Source organism: Lactuca saligna, chromosome 3 (assembly GCF_052625555.1).
Source record: "Lactuca saligna cultivar CGN05327 chromosome 3, ASM5262555v1, whole genome shotgun sequence".
Taxonomy (NCBI): Eukaryota; Viridiplantae; Streptophyta; class Magnoliopsida; order Asterales; family Asteraceae; genus Lactuca; species Lactuca saligna.
Window position 1 is genome coordinate 59,086,881 of NC_136419.1, and position 13,047 is coordinate 59,099,927.

General features: G+C 37.4%; 1 non-coding gene across 1 annotated transcript; it reads right to left on the reverse strand.

Moving 5' to 3' along the window:
• Nucleotides 1–11,756: 11,756 nt before the first annotated feature.
• On the reverse strand, nt 11,757–11,863 carry LOC145037952 (small nucleolar RNA R71). Its single transcript, XR_013679061.1, has one exon. It is a non-coding gene; the product is annotated as a small nucleolar RNA R71 (small nucleolar RNA).
• Nucleotides 11,864–13,047: the final 1,184 nt, after the last annotated feature.

Here is a 13,047-nt window from a genome sequence, read left to right on the forward strand (position 1 = left end):
ACTATAATGAGAAACAGAAAGAACATACTATAACGAGAAGCAGAAAGAACATACTATAAAGAGAAACATGGATGAACATACTATAGATTAGAACAGACAGAACATACTATACAAATACAAGAGTACTATAACATTAACGTGAGCCAGTACTTCATGGCACGAAAATATACTGTTGTGTCACGTTTTGGAACCAGAGTCTCCTGGAGGGAGAGCGTGAATTTGTGTATAGATCTATACGGGATTGACCATCCTACACCTTGCTGCTAGCTACAGTGGGACCTGCAGGTCTACGGGTGATGAATGTCATACTATTTCGACGTCTTCGAACGTCGTGTTTTACTCATCCATCCAGTATGGTTCTAATCTCATCACATTTTACCTTAATTAAACAATTGGTTTAAGGTAGTTAGAAATGATAGTCATACTTGGGAAAAACACTCACTTTTCCAAAAAGAACAAACATATAAAATAGTTGGGTCTTGGTAGAAGACTACATTTCATTATAAGTAGAAAATATAGGATTTTCTAGTAAATACAAACATTTACAAACACTTTCATCAAACTTATACAAACATTGACACTAAAATACTTATGAAATCACTAGCTCAAATGTTGATCTACTCTTTCAAAATAACTTGTATTCCCAGGTTACCAGTAGACAGGTATACTGGACTAGGTTTTGAGAAGACGGAGCGTGTTCAAGACTCGTCTTTTATTTTGATTCACATTTTGGTGCCTTTTAAACTATACACAGAACACTTGTAATAAATGATATTATTAATGAAATGGATGATGTTGTTGCTTGTTTACTATTGTGCATTGTTATGATACTGTACATGACGTCCTCCGCCGTCGAACATTTCTACTGTTCTGGTTTGGGGGTGCAACAAAATGGTATCAGAGCTTTGTTTATAGTGAATTAAGTATATCAACCCATAAAAGATATACAACTATAAACACATCAGGAGTAAAATACTGTGACCAAGAGTTTATACTTTTAAATAATAAAATATTTAACCAAAGTATACATACATACATTCATACTAAAATCAGTGGCATACTAGAACAAGAACAAAGGTATTGCGGTTGTTGCACAACACAAGTAGGGTTGGGGACATATAATCAGATCTGAGAAGGATATAGATTGATCAACTATATATTTCCGAGAAGTGATTAACATGTGCCTAGGAATGGTTGTGGTGTTGTAGCAAGTCTAAAAACTTACCAACACTACTACAATGAAAACTTTAGAATAGAACATAAACTTAAAATACTATAGGAGTAGTTCGTGATACTATAATTACTTATTTGAGAACTAAAAGGTCTTCATTCGTATGTAAATGGTTACTGGGTGGATACGTTAAGGTTATACGTGACTAGGGTGTTATAGACTTAGAATCTGTGATCTTTTCATTACTTCATGTTCCTTGTTTGGTTGTGGACTTAGAGTTAGGATCACTTATTCGAAGGTCTATCCTGTTTTGGTTACATATGACTGGTATGCACTATGCGAGTATTGAAGTAACTGGTAAGGATCATCCTATAATTATCTTAAGTAGTACGTCTATTAACTATCTCTTTTATCCTTATTCTCGCGTAGATAACATGGTTGGATTCAATCTCCCTGGCGACCCGTACTTTCCCAACCAAGGAAATGATGGAGGGCTCGATGCAGAGCCAGAAGAGAATCATGCAATTCCTTTGGATAATGACTTCGCAGAAAACTTCCTGAAGGATTCTAACTCTGAGCCAGAAGTTAATGATTTACCCTTAGTGGCTCCAATCCCAAATCTTAACTCTCGTCCGACTTTTCAAGGCCCGATGCCTCTGTGGGCTGAGATCTTGGGCAGACGGAGTCATGAGCAGGGTCAACCCTTACCATACAACGGAGACCGAAGCTTCTACAACATAAGTGAGGGAGGGTCTGTAGACATAATTCTTCCCATCTTCATTTTTCGTGTGGCTTGAAATGTTGAACTTGGAACGACAACCATTCAACAAACTGCAGAGCTAGATGCAGATACGATTGCCAATATGGATCGTATTGACAATCTGGAACTTACTTACAGGAGAGATATGAGAGACAATGAGGCTTTGCAGCAAAAGCTAGCTGCAACCTGAGCTAAAGTCATAGAACTCCAAGCACGCCAGACAGTGTACGAACTACACTTCCTTGATGTGGAGCGTTAGTTGGCAGGTTTGACGGTTCACCCAAGTGGTGCCCGTTGCCGGTAGGAGATGCTCTACTCGTCCTTTCTTTTGGTTTAAGAAATAGCCTTCTTATCTACGCTCTAAGTAGCACTTTGCCTTGTAAATATTCCTATACTGCAAGTACTATTGCTAATTCTCTATGCTGTTAAAATTTTCTTGTTATGGTTTGATGTAAGACCTACTTCTTGGTCATTTTCCTGAACTTATTACATCATTAATGCCAATATTATTGACAGACATCTAATCTTTTGAGAAATCTTTATCCAAGTGCTTTCATCCTTCTACTGTTAGATCTCTATTTGAATCATACTCTCATCTGTTTTGTTGAGCTATGGCGATTTAGTCCATGAACCACTCTCATTATACTCACAATTGAATTCTTACTATCATCTTCATCTTTGTAAACTTTTAGTTGAAATATGCCTCCACGTAGAGTAACAAGAAATAATCCACTTATAACTCCAACTCAACCAACGCCTCCTCCATAATACAATCCAACAGCTATCCAAGCGGCAGTGGTTGCGGCTATTTCGGCAGTCTTAGCTCAATTCAATGCTAGAGGTACTAGCAGGAGTGGAGCAATCGTGCATTCCACTCAAGGTGATGCTCCAGTGAGCTCTAGAGAGTGATCGTATAAGGACTTCACCAACTACAAACCCAGGTCCTTTAACAGGACTGGTGGAATCATTTCCCTCTCGCAATGGTTCGAGAAAATGGAGTCGATCTTCGAGATCTGATCCTGTCCGGAAGGGAGCAAAGTTAAATTTGTTGCCTGCACCTTCGCGGACAAAGCCCTAACATGGTGGAATAGCCATGTCAAGTCACTAACCCGGATAGTGGCTAATGCTATGGGTTGGGAAGCTTTGAATGAGCTCATGATTGAAGAGTATTGCTCGAAGGGCGAGGTTCAGAAACTTGAACAAGAATTCTGGAGCCTAACCATGAAGGGCTCCGGCATAGTTTCCTACACCGCCAGGTTCAGTGGTCTGGTGGCACTATGTCCGGGAATGGTCCCTACTGAGGGAAAGAAATTCAAGAGGTATATCTAGGGGTTGGTGCCTCCATTCCAGTGGAATTTCTTAGCTTCAAACCCCACTACCTTCGACAGTGCCAAGCGACTGGCACATCGGCTCATTGATCATGGAGTCCGCACCCTGACAACAACAACCCTGGCCATCCCAGAACCATCAAAAGCCGCTGACAACAAGCAATTTTTAGGATAACAAGAAGAACAAAGAGGCGTATATTTCTACCAAAAAGCAGCAAGTTGTGGTTGTTCATATTGCGATAACACCTATTGCAACTGCGTTAACGAAGCAGTATGCTGGAAGCTTGCCCAAGTGCAACAAGTACAGCTTCCACCACAACGGACCCTATCGGGAAATGTAGTGTATTAACTACAACAGGAAAGGGACACACTACCCGTTACTACAAGTCTTCGGCAAGGCCAATCACCGAAGTCCCCGACGTTGGTGTGGGCCAGGCTTGCTAAAGATGTGGCGAGGTGGCCCGCTACAAGAGAAAATTCCTGAAGGTAGGGAACACTGGTGAAGTGGGAAGATATTTTGCTATAGGCTACGAGGAAGTGCTAGCCGACCCTATAGTGGTCACTGGTACATTTCTCCTCGATAACTCTTATGCATGCATACTGTTTAATAGTGGAGCCGAGAGGAGTTTTGTAAACCATAAATTTGCTCACATACTTAAACAAAAACCACGTGTACTTAAGGAAACATTCACTGTAGAATTGGCTAACGGAAAGACTGAGAGCACTAGCTGCATATACATAGGATGTACCCTAACTCTAGATAGTCATTCATTTCCAATCGACCGCATGCCTGTCTTAATTAAAAGTTTCGACGTCAAAACCAACATGGATTGGTTAAGTCTTCATCGTGCTGATATCATGTGTTATGAAAAGGCGGTTCGACTTAATCTATTGCTTAACGAAACTCTAGTTATCAATGGCGACAAACCCAACACGAACCTTCATATCATCTCGAGTATAGAAGCCTAGAAGTACTTGTGAAAGTAATGTAATGCATTCCTTTCCCATGTGGTTGATGTGAGCCAAGAGACGAAATACATAAAGAACATCCCAGAAGTACGCGACTTTTCCAACATCTTTCCAGAAGAACTACCAGGATTACCACCACAGCATCAAGTCGAGTTCAGAATCTACTTAGTTTTGTAAGGGCTACCCAAGTAGCCAAATCACCCTATCGTCTACACCAGCTGAGATGCAGGAACTATCCTGTGAACTTAACGAACTACTCAACAAGGGCTTTATTAGACCAAAATTCTCACCCTGGGGAGCACCGGGCTTGTTCTTGAGGAAGAAAGATGGATTGTTCCGTATGTGCATCGACTATAAAGAACTAAACAAGCTTACCATCAAGAATCATTACCCTCTACCTCGCATAGACGACTTGTTCAACCAAATGCAAGGGGTGAATGACTTTTCAAAGATTGATCTGAGATCCGGGTATCACCAATTACGAGTGCTAGAGGAGGATGTTCCCAATACATCCTTCCAAACTCGTTATGGACTCTACGAATTTGTAGTGATGCCTTTCAGATTGACCAATGCACCCGCAATATTCATGAACTTAATGAATAGGGTGTGCCTTCCTTACTTGGATTAGTTCATCATTGTATTCATCGATGACATACTTATCTACTCTCATAGTAAGGAAGAGCATAGTAAGCATCTACATCAGATCTTAGAAACATTATGGTCAGAGATGCTCTACGTGAAGTTCTCGAATTGCGAATTTTGGATTCGAAGAGTCAAATTATTAGGTCACGTTGTTAGTGAAGAAGGAATTCATGTGGAACCTTTCAAAATAAAGGCCATTGAGAACTGGTCAGCACTGAAGACGTCTATAGAAATTCGTCAATTTCTAGGCCTCGCTAGCTACTATCATAGGTTCATTTAGAACTTCTCTAGGATCGTGAAACCGCTTAGTACATTGACCCAGAAAGGCATGGCCTTTGACTGGGAAGAGAAAAAAGAGAAAGTGTTCTAAACACTGAAGCGATCCTTATGCAGCGCACCGATACTATCCCTCCCGAAAGGGATAGAAGACTTCGTGGTTTATTGCAATGCATCTAACCAAGGACTCGGTTATTTTCTTATGTAATGAGGTAAGGTCATCGCCTATGCCTCAAGACAGCTAAAGACACATGAAATCAACTACACCACATATGATCTTGAGTTAGGAGCAGTAGTATTTGCTCTGAAGTTCTAGAGACACTACCTGTATGGTACAAAAAACACTATCTTTACAGACCACAAGAGCCTTCAACATGTATTCGACCAGAAGGAGCTCAATATGAGACAACGATAGTGGGTCAAGCTACTCATTGACTACAAATGTGAAATTCGTTATCATCCCGGTACAACCAACGTATTAGCTGACGCCCTAAATTGGAAAGAAGACTCTGGTCGTAGAGTCAAATCATTGACTATGACTATCCATTCACATTTGTCCACACAAATTAAGGAGGCTCAACTAGTATCCTTGAAACTTGAAAATGTGGCCAGTGAATCCCTGAGAGGGATGGATAAAAAAACTTGGAAGTAAAGGGTGACGGAGCCTTATATCTCATCGATCGAATCTGGACACCGAGGCACAGTGGTTTCAAACAATTTGTCATGACCGAAGAGCACAACACTCGATATTCCGTCCACCCAAGTTCATATAAGATGTATTTGAATATCAAAAAGTTATACTGGTGGCCTAACATGAAAGAAGAGATTGCTACCTTCATGAGTAAGTGTCTTACTTGCACCAAGTTTAAGGTCAAATACCAGAAACACTCAGGTTTACTACAACAACTAGAGATACCGGAATGCAAGTAGGAGCAGATCACAATGGACTTCATAACCAGGTTTCCCAAGACAATTGGTGGTCTCAATACCATTTGGGTGATCGTAGACAAGTTAACAAAGTCAGCACACTCCCTACCAATCAAAGAAACCAACAAGATGGAGAAAATCACGAGAACCTACATTAGGGAGATCGTACGACTGCATGATGTTCCCGTATCCATTATCTTTGATAGAGATAGTAGATTCACTTCAAGGTTCTAGCAGTCGCTACAAGGTTCCATAGGAACTAGGTTGGACATGAGTTCAGCCTACCATACGCAAACCGACGGGAAAAGTGAGAGGATTATTCAAATTTTGGAAGATATGTTGCGAGCCTATGTGATAGACTTTGGAAGGCATGGGATACTTATGTACCCCTTGTCGACTTCTCCTACAATAACAATTATCACACGAGCATAAAGGCTGCTCCATTTGAAGCCGTATATGGCTGAAAGTGCAGATCCCCTTTGTGCTGGGCTGAGGTGGGTGACACATAGTTAGCTAAAGGACAAGTTCCTAATAGCACTCTCACATGTCTAGAAATCATTTGGAAAAGGACAGAGAAGATCGTTTAGATTTGTGAACGACTGAAAGCCTCTAGAGACCGACAGAAAAGTTACACAGACAAAAGAAGGAAACCTTTGGAATTCTAGTTTGGTGATCGTGTTCTTTTGAAGGTCTCACCCTAGAAGGGCTTGATACGCTTTGGAAAGCATGGAAAGCTAAATCCAAGATATGTAGGGCCTTTCGAGATTCTCGCTAGAATCTGCCCCGTAGCTTGCAAACTCAAACTACCTCAAGAACTTAGTAACATACACCATAATTTCCACGTTTTAAACTTTAAAAAGTGTCCGTTCGAAAAGACTATTGTAATCCTACTCGACGAAATCGAGATCAACAAGAGGCTTAACTTCATGGAAGAACCGGTAGAGATCATGGACCGAGAGGTCAAGCAAACGAAGCAATGTTGTATCCTGATAGTGAAGGTTCGCTGGAAGACCAAGCGGGGACCTGAATTCACTAGGGAGCACGAGGACGAAATGAAACTAAAATATCCACATCTTTTTACTTAGTTATTAGTAGTTTCTTAAACTCTCATTTCAGGACGAAATTATCTCTAACGGGATGATGATGATGTGACAACCCGAAATTTCTATCTTGTAAAGCAATTCAATTCAATTAAAAGTCAGACTTGTTTCTACTATCTTTTAGAATTTTTAAGGGTCTATTTGAGTGTTCAAAGTCTAGTACATCCAAGGATTGGGTGTTAGGAAGTATCTACTAGAGTTCATTGTGCAGCATTCATGCCGGAAAACTACATCATGTGGAGTTTACACCCGTAAACTATAGCTTGTGTCCGTAAGCACTTGTTTGGCCGTGAACTACTCCTATAAGTAGGATATTCCTTCATTATACTTCACTTCTCACACTTCCAAGTCAAGAACACTCAATTCTCTCTCAAGTATCATCAAGAACACCAAGGATACCAAGAACACACAATAGTTTCTTGGGGTCGTAAACACCCTTTCTAGCTTCCAAATCGTAAGTATCATTTCCATATACTTGTTATTCATTAGAAGCACACATTTAGCATCCAAGAAACAACCATTTAAGCATGATCATCAAGAGTTTATGGCCGTAAACTCTTCATATGGTAGTAAACCCTTCATGTCATGGCCATGAACATCTCTTGGCCGTAAACACACCCTTGTGTGGCCGTAAACACCTCTTGTGCAATCATATGTGATTCTAACACTTCATTCCAAGTGTTTCCTAGTCCCTAAGGTTGTTACCTATCATGATTAGTTGTTATATACACTAATTATATACATATATATATATATATATATATATATGTGTGTCATTATATGCTTAATAGGATCTGTCTGTGCTCAAGACTTCACTTGACACTTAGCATCCCATATCGATTTCACATTCGAATCACCCACTACAGGTGACTTCATACCCCTAAACTTATCTTTTAAATGATTTTAAATGCTTTAATGGGGGGGGGGGGGGGGTAATACAATTAGAAAACATGATAGTTATTGTATCAATCACATGTGATTAATAACTATCAAACAAGTGAATTCGTTATACTTCAAAACTGTGTAATCAAGCAAACTATTTCAAAACATTTTATAAGCTGACATCAAGTCATCAATAACCATTCAAATGGTTAAAACTCTTTTATATGCTAAACTCTTTATCAAAATCTTGTAAACTTATATATTATCAAAATCATGTATATATAGATATAGTTATATAAATAAGGTTGAAAGGGCTTAGGACTGATAACTAGCTTTATTTCCTGTTCCTTGTTTGGTTTTGGAATTAGGGTATCGGTTGTTTGCTTGAGTGTCGTTTGAATCGTAGATATATATTATGTATATGTATGTAGATATAAAAGTTCTTTCATCAGTTCAATACATTTAGGTAGCAAAGGTGTACAAACAGGATCAATCATTCAAACAACATTACTAGTAAACAATAATTGGTGTAGTTTAGAGGATTACTACTCAATATTTCTAGAACAATGAAACATACAAGATTCAGTTCATACATGAGTCAGTTCAAACATACTATAATGAGAAACAAAAAGAACATACTATAACGAGAAACATAAAGAACATACTATAACGAGAAACAGAAAGAACATGCTATAAAGAGAAACAGGGAGGAATATACTATAGACTAGAACAGAGATAACATACTATAAAAATTCAAGAATACTATAACATTAACGTGAGCCACTACTTCATGGCACGATAATATACTGATGTGTCACATTTTGGAACCAGAGTCTCCTGGACGTAAATTTGTGTATAGATCTATACAGGATTGACCATCCTACACCTTCCTGGCAACTATAGTGGGACCTGCAGGTCTACAGGTGACGAATGTCACACCATTTCGACGTCTTTGAATGTCGTGTTTTACTAGTCGATCAAGTATGTTTATAATCTCATCACATTTTACCTTAATTAAACTACTGGTTTAAGGTAGGTAGTATAATGGTAGTTACTATATACAATACTACAATACATCTTTATTTTCCTATTACATTCATATTGAGATCTTCTCACATAAACGGTAATGTAACTATATGTTTTGTAATGATAGTCATACTTGGGAAAAACACTCACTTTTACAAAAAGAACAAACATACAGAACAGTCGGGTCTTGGTAGAAGACTACATTTCATTATAAGTAGATAATATAGGATTTTCTAGGAGATGCAAACATTTACATCAAACATTTACAAACACTTTTATCAAACTTATACAAACATTGACACTAAAATACTTATGAACTCACCAGCTTAAATGTTGATCTACTCTTTTAAAATAACTTGGATTCTCATGTCACCAGTAGATAGGTGTACTGGACCAGGTTTTGAGAAGACAGAGCATATTCAAGACTTGTCTTTTATTTTGATTCATATTTTGGTGTCTTTCAAACTATACACAAAACACTTGTATTAAGTGATGTTATTAATGCAATGGATGATGTTGTTTCTTGTTTACTATTATGCATTGTTATGATACTGTACATGACGTCCTCCTCCCCCGAACGTTTCCGCCGTTCTGGTTTGGGGGTGCGGCAAGTACACCCAAGGCATGGAAATCCAAGTCGAACCCAACAATCTTATTAACGGCATTAGGAGCAAGGTTGTCCATAGAGAAATCATATATGCACATGACCTATGATATGAGCGTATATAATCTATATTTCTAATACTTTTAGCTACAATTATGATTATTTTGGACAAAATATATTTATTATGGTTTAAATATGTTTTGTAGCAGCAAAGATATGATCGGGATAACAATGAAGTAAACAAGGAGCTAGAAGCAAGAAAACAAAATCAAGAAGATAAAAGAATACTTGAAGACTAAAGACCATGTCGTGGTGAGCCTCCAACACTATGTAATGAAGGGAATATTCTCAACAAATCAACTAATTTGGAGAATATGGGATATACATGACAACCACAATGTGGTGACTTTCAACCACGACGTAGTGAACATATATATTGAAATTATAAATACCCAAACATTAGGTTGAATTTAAAGGCTTCTAACTGGTTTTCTGAGGATAATTATGACTAAACACCTTCGGAAACTCAGAAAAAGATCGAGAATCAAGTGGAGCTCAAGAATTAAAGAAAAATTAGAAGATTTCTACATTGATCCATTCTGTTTGCTGATCATTGCCTATGTCTAGCTTAATTTATATGGGTTTAGAGTGTTTTTCTACTACAATGAGAGGCTAAAAACCTTTTACTTCTGTTTGGTGAAGATGAAACTAATCCAAATGTGTTGATTTCGATAATTGGATGCTTATTATTGATTTTACTTGTGTTTGCTAATCCAAACCCTAACAAGTTTTAGTTGTAATTTATATTGCCTATTAATCAGATTTTATGTGATAGTTGATCGTTCTAATTACATGAATTTGTCTTCTAATTTTTTATGATTATTAAATAATTAGAGATAAGATTAATCACATATTAGATAAGGTAATTAAAGCCAGTAAATTTAACTGTATTAGAGAACATAATTAATCTTAATTTATGCTTGATCGCTTAACTTGATTATAGGAAAGTAACTATTATCATCGATAGTCTAAATTGTGCTTATTATCGATTTTTTGTTTAACTTGTGCATAATCATTGCATGATAATTCATAAACTGGTAAGTCTAGTTATTTGATCGTAATAGCTAGTTAACAAACTGGTAATAAATATAATCCATCTATTATAAATCAACCATAGGAGATGAAATTGTATCTAAGAAGAATTACTCTTTAATCCTTGAAGTTAATTTATTTTCTGTGCTTGCTTAATTGTTCATTTTATAGTAAGTTCTTCTGATTTTTCAAAATCAGTAACACCCCTATCCCCCAATCATTGTTTGTTTCTTAGTTTAATTAGAAGTATTTATTTATTTAATTGAATTTCGTTCCCTGTCTTCGACACCCGACTTACCTGAGCCATTCTATAATATGACAAGGTACACTGCCTATAAGTTTGTTAGGTTATAAATTTAAAAGTTGATAGGTATATTTTATGCACATTAAGTTTTTGGCGTCGTTATTGGGGAACAACTTATTTGATTTATAGGTTAACTGCTTTTAGTTACTCGATCCTTTTTGTGAGTTACAAAACACATAAATGTACTTCTATGCATTTACTTTGCTTTTTGAACAACAACCACGTCACTGTTACGTCTCAATGAAATTTTTCTTTAGTAATTTTTGTTCTTTTTATGCTTTCATGTTTTGTTTTATTTTAGTGATTATTAAGAGAATCACTATGGGAGACTACAAGAAGAGGATACATGAAGACACGGGGCTTGTAACACCTGAGATACCAACTGAAAGAAGTTTTGAGCTCAAGGGGCATATTCTATCAATACTCAAGGACATAACTTTCACCGTGAAAGAGTACGAAGACACATTCAAGCACATTGATGAAGTAAAAGACATTGCAAACTACTTCAATGTTCCAAACATGCCACACGATTCAGTGTTACTTAGGATGCTTCTGGTGACATTTACCGATGAAGTTAAGGTTTGGTTGAAATCACTAGCTCCCGGATCCATTACTATGTAGCCAAATCTTCATGTTGCTTTTATTGAGCAATTTAGTCCACCTTCAAATATCTCAAAGCTCAAGAAGAAGATTGCTAATTTTCAACATGAGGTTAGAGAGTCCTTATATGAAGCGTGTGAAACATACAAGGGTTTGCTTATGAGTTCTTCTCAACAAGATCTCAATGTCCAAAAAGAAGTTTCCATTTTCTATAATGGGTTGAATGTCACAACAAGGCAACTTCTTGACTCTCAAGTACCATTGACGAAGAAGGAACCAACCATTATTAAAAAGTTTATTGAAGAGTTCACAATGCATCTACATGAGTATCATAACCCACAAGAGGATGTTACTAGAGGTAAAGGAGATGGAGGCGACGAGAATATTGATTCCATTTTGGCAAAGTTAAAGAATATGGATCGGAGGATGGAAAATATGGATCAATATATCCATGCCATAAGATTTTTTTGTGACAATTATGGCGGGATACATTTGACTAAGGATGGTGATCTTGATAAGAATGGTAATCAAAAAGCACATGTTTGCTACTCAAGTGGTGATCGATATGATGAAGATTGGAGGAAGCCCAAAAAGGAATGGTTGCTTTATGAATAGTACAAGAAACAAAAGGATGAATTAGACAAACCAGTTGAGGTTTTGACCAAAAAGAGAAACCACCACCTAAGAAGAAGATAGATTTTGATTCGGTACTTCATAGGTTTATAAAAGCCTTAGAAAAAAGGCATGATACTAGTGAAGCTAATTTGAGGAATCATCAAGCTTCTATCAAGAACATAGAGACTCAAATTGGGAAATTAACAATACTTTTTAATGAGAGATTACCTCCGCGAAATCAAGACCAAAAATCACAACATCATGTAATAATGATTTACAATGAAGAAGAAGTTCATTCTTAGCCATTTATGATTCATGAAGCATCTAATATATAGTATGAATCATATTTGGAAGAAGAGATGCCCAAAGCTAAAAGATCAGAATGTGAATCGCATTCTCATGATTCACTAAGTCTTGGTGATTCTACCACGATGTGGTCACGAGAGGACTGAAACTGTTCACTTTTAAATTTGTATCAACCTCCTTTTTTCATTCCCTTCTCAAGTCCTTAAGCATTCTCTGGTTCTTGAACAAAAGAAGCTTGTGGAAAAATTGCTCTCGCTCTCAGTAAATGCTCCATTTTTTATTTTAAAGGCTAGTATTCCAAAGTTTTAAAAAGATGCTATGACTAATATGAAGGAGTTGGAAAAAGCATCAACCATTATTGTAAATGAGTTATGTTCAATTGTAGTCTTTAATGGGTTACCAATCAAAATACGAGATTAGAGCCAACTAACTTTGCCTTGTGAGT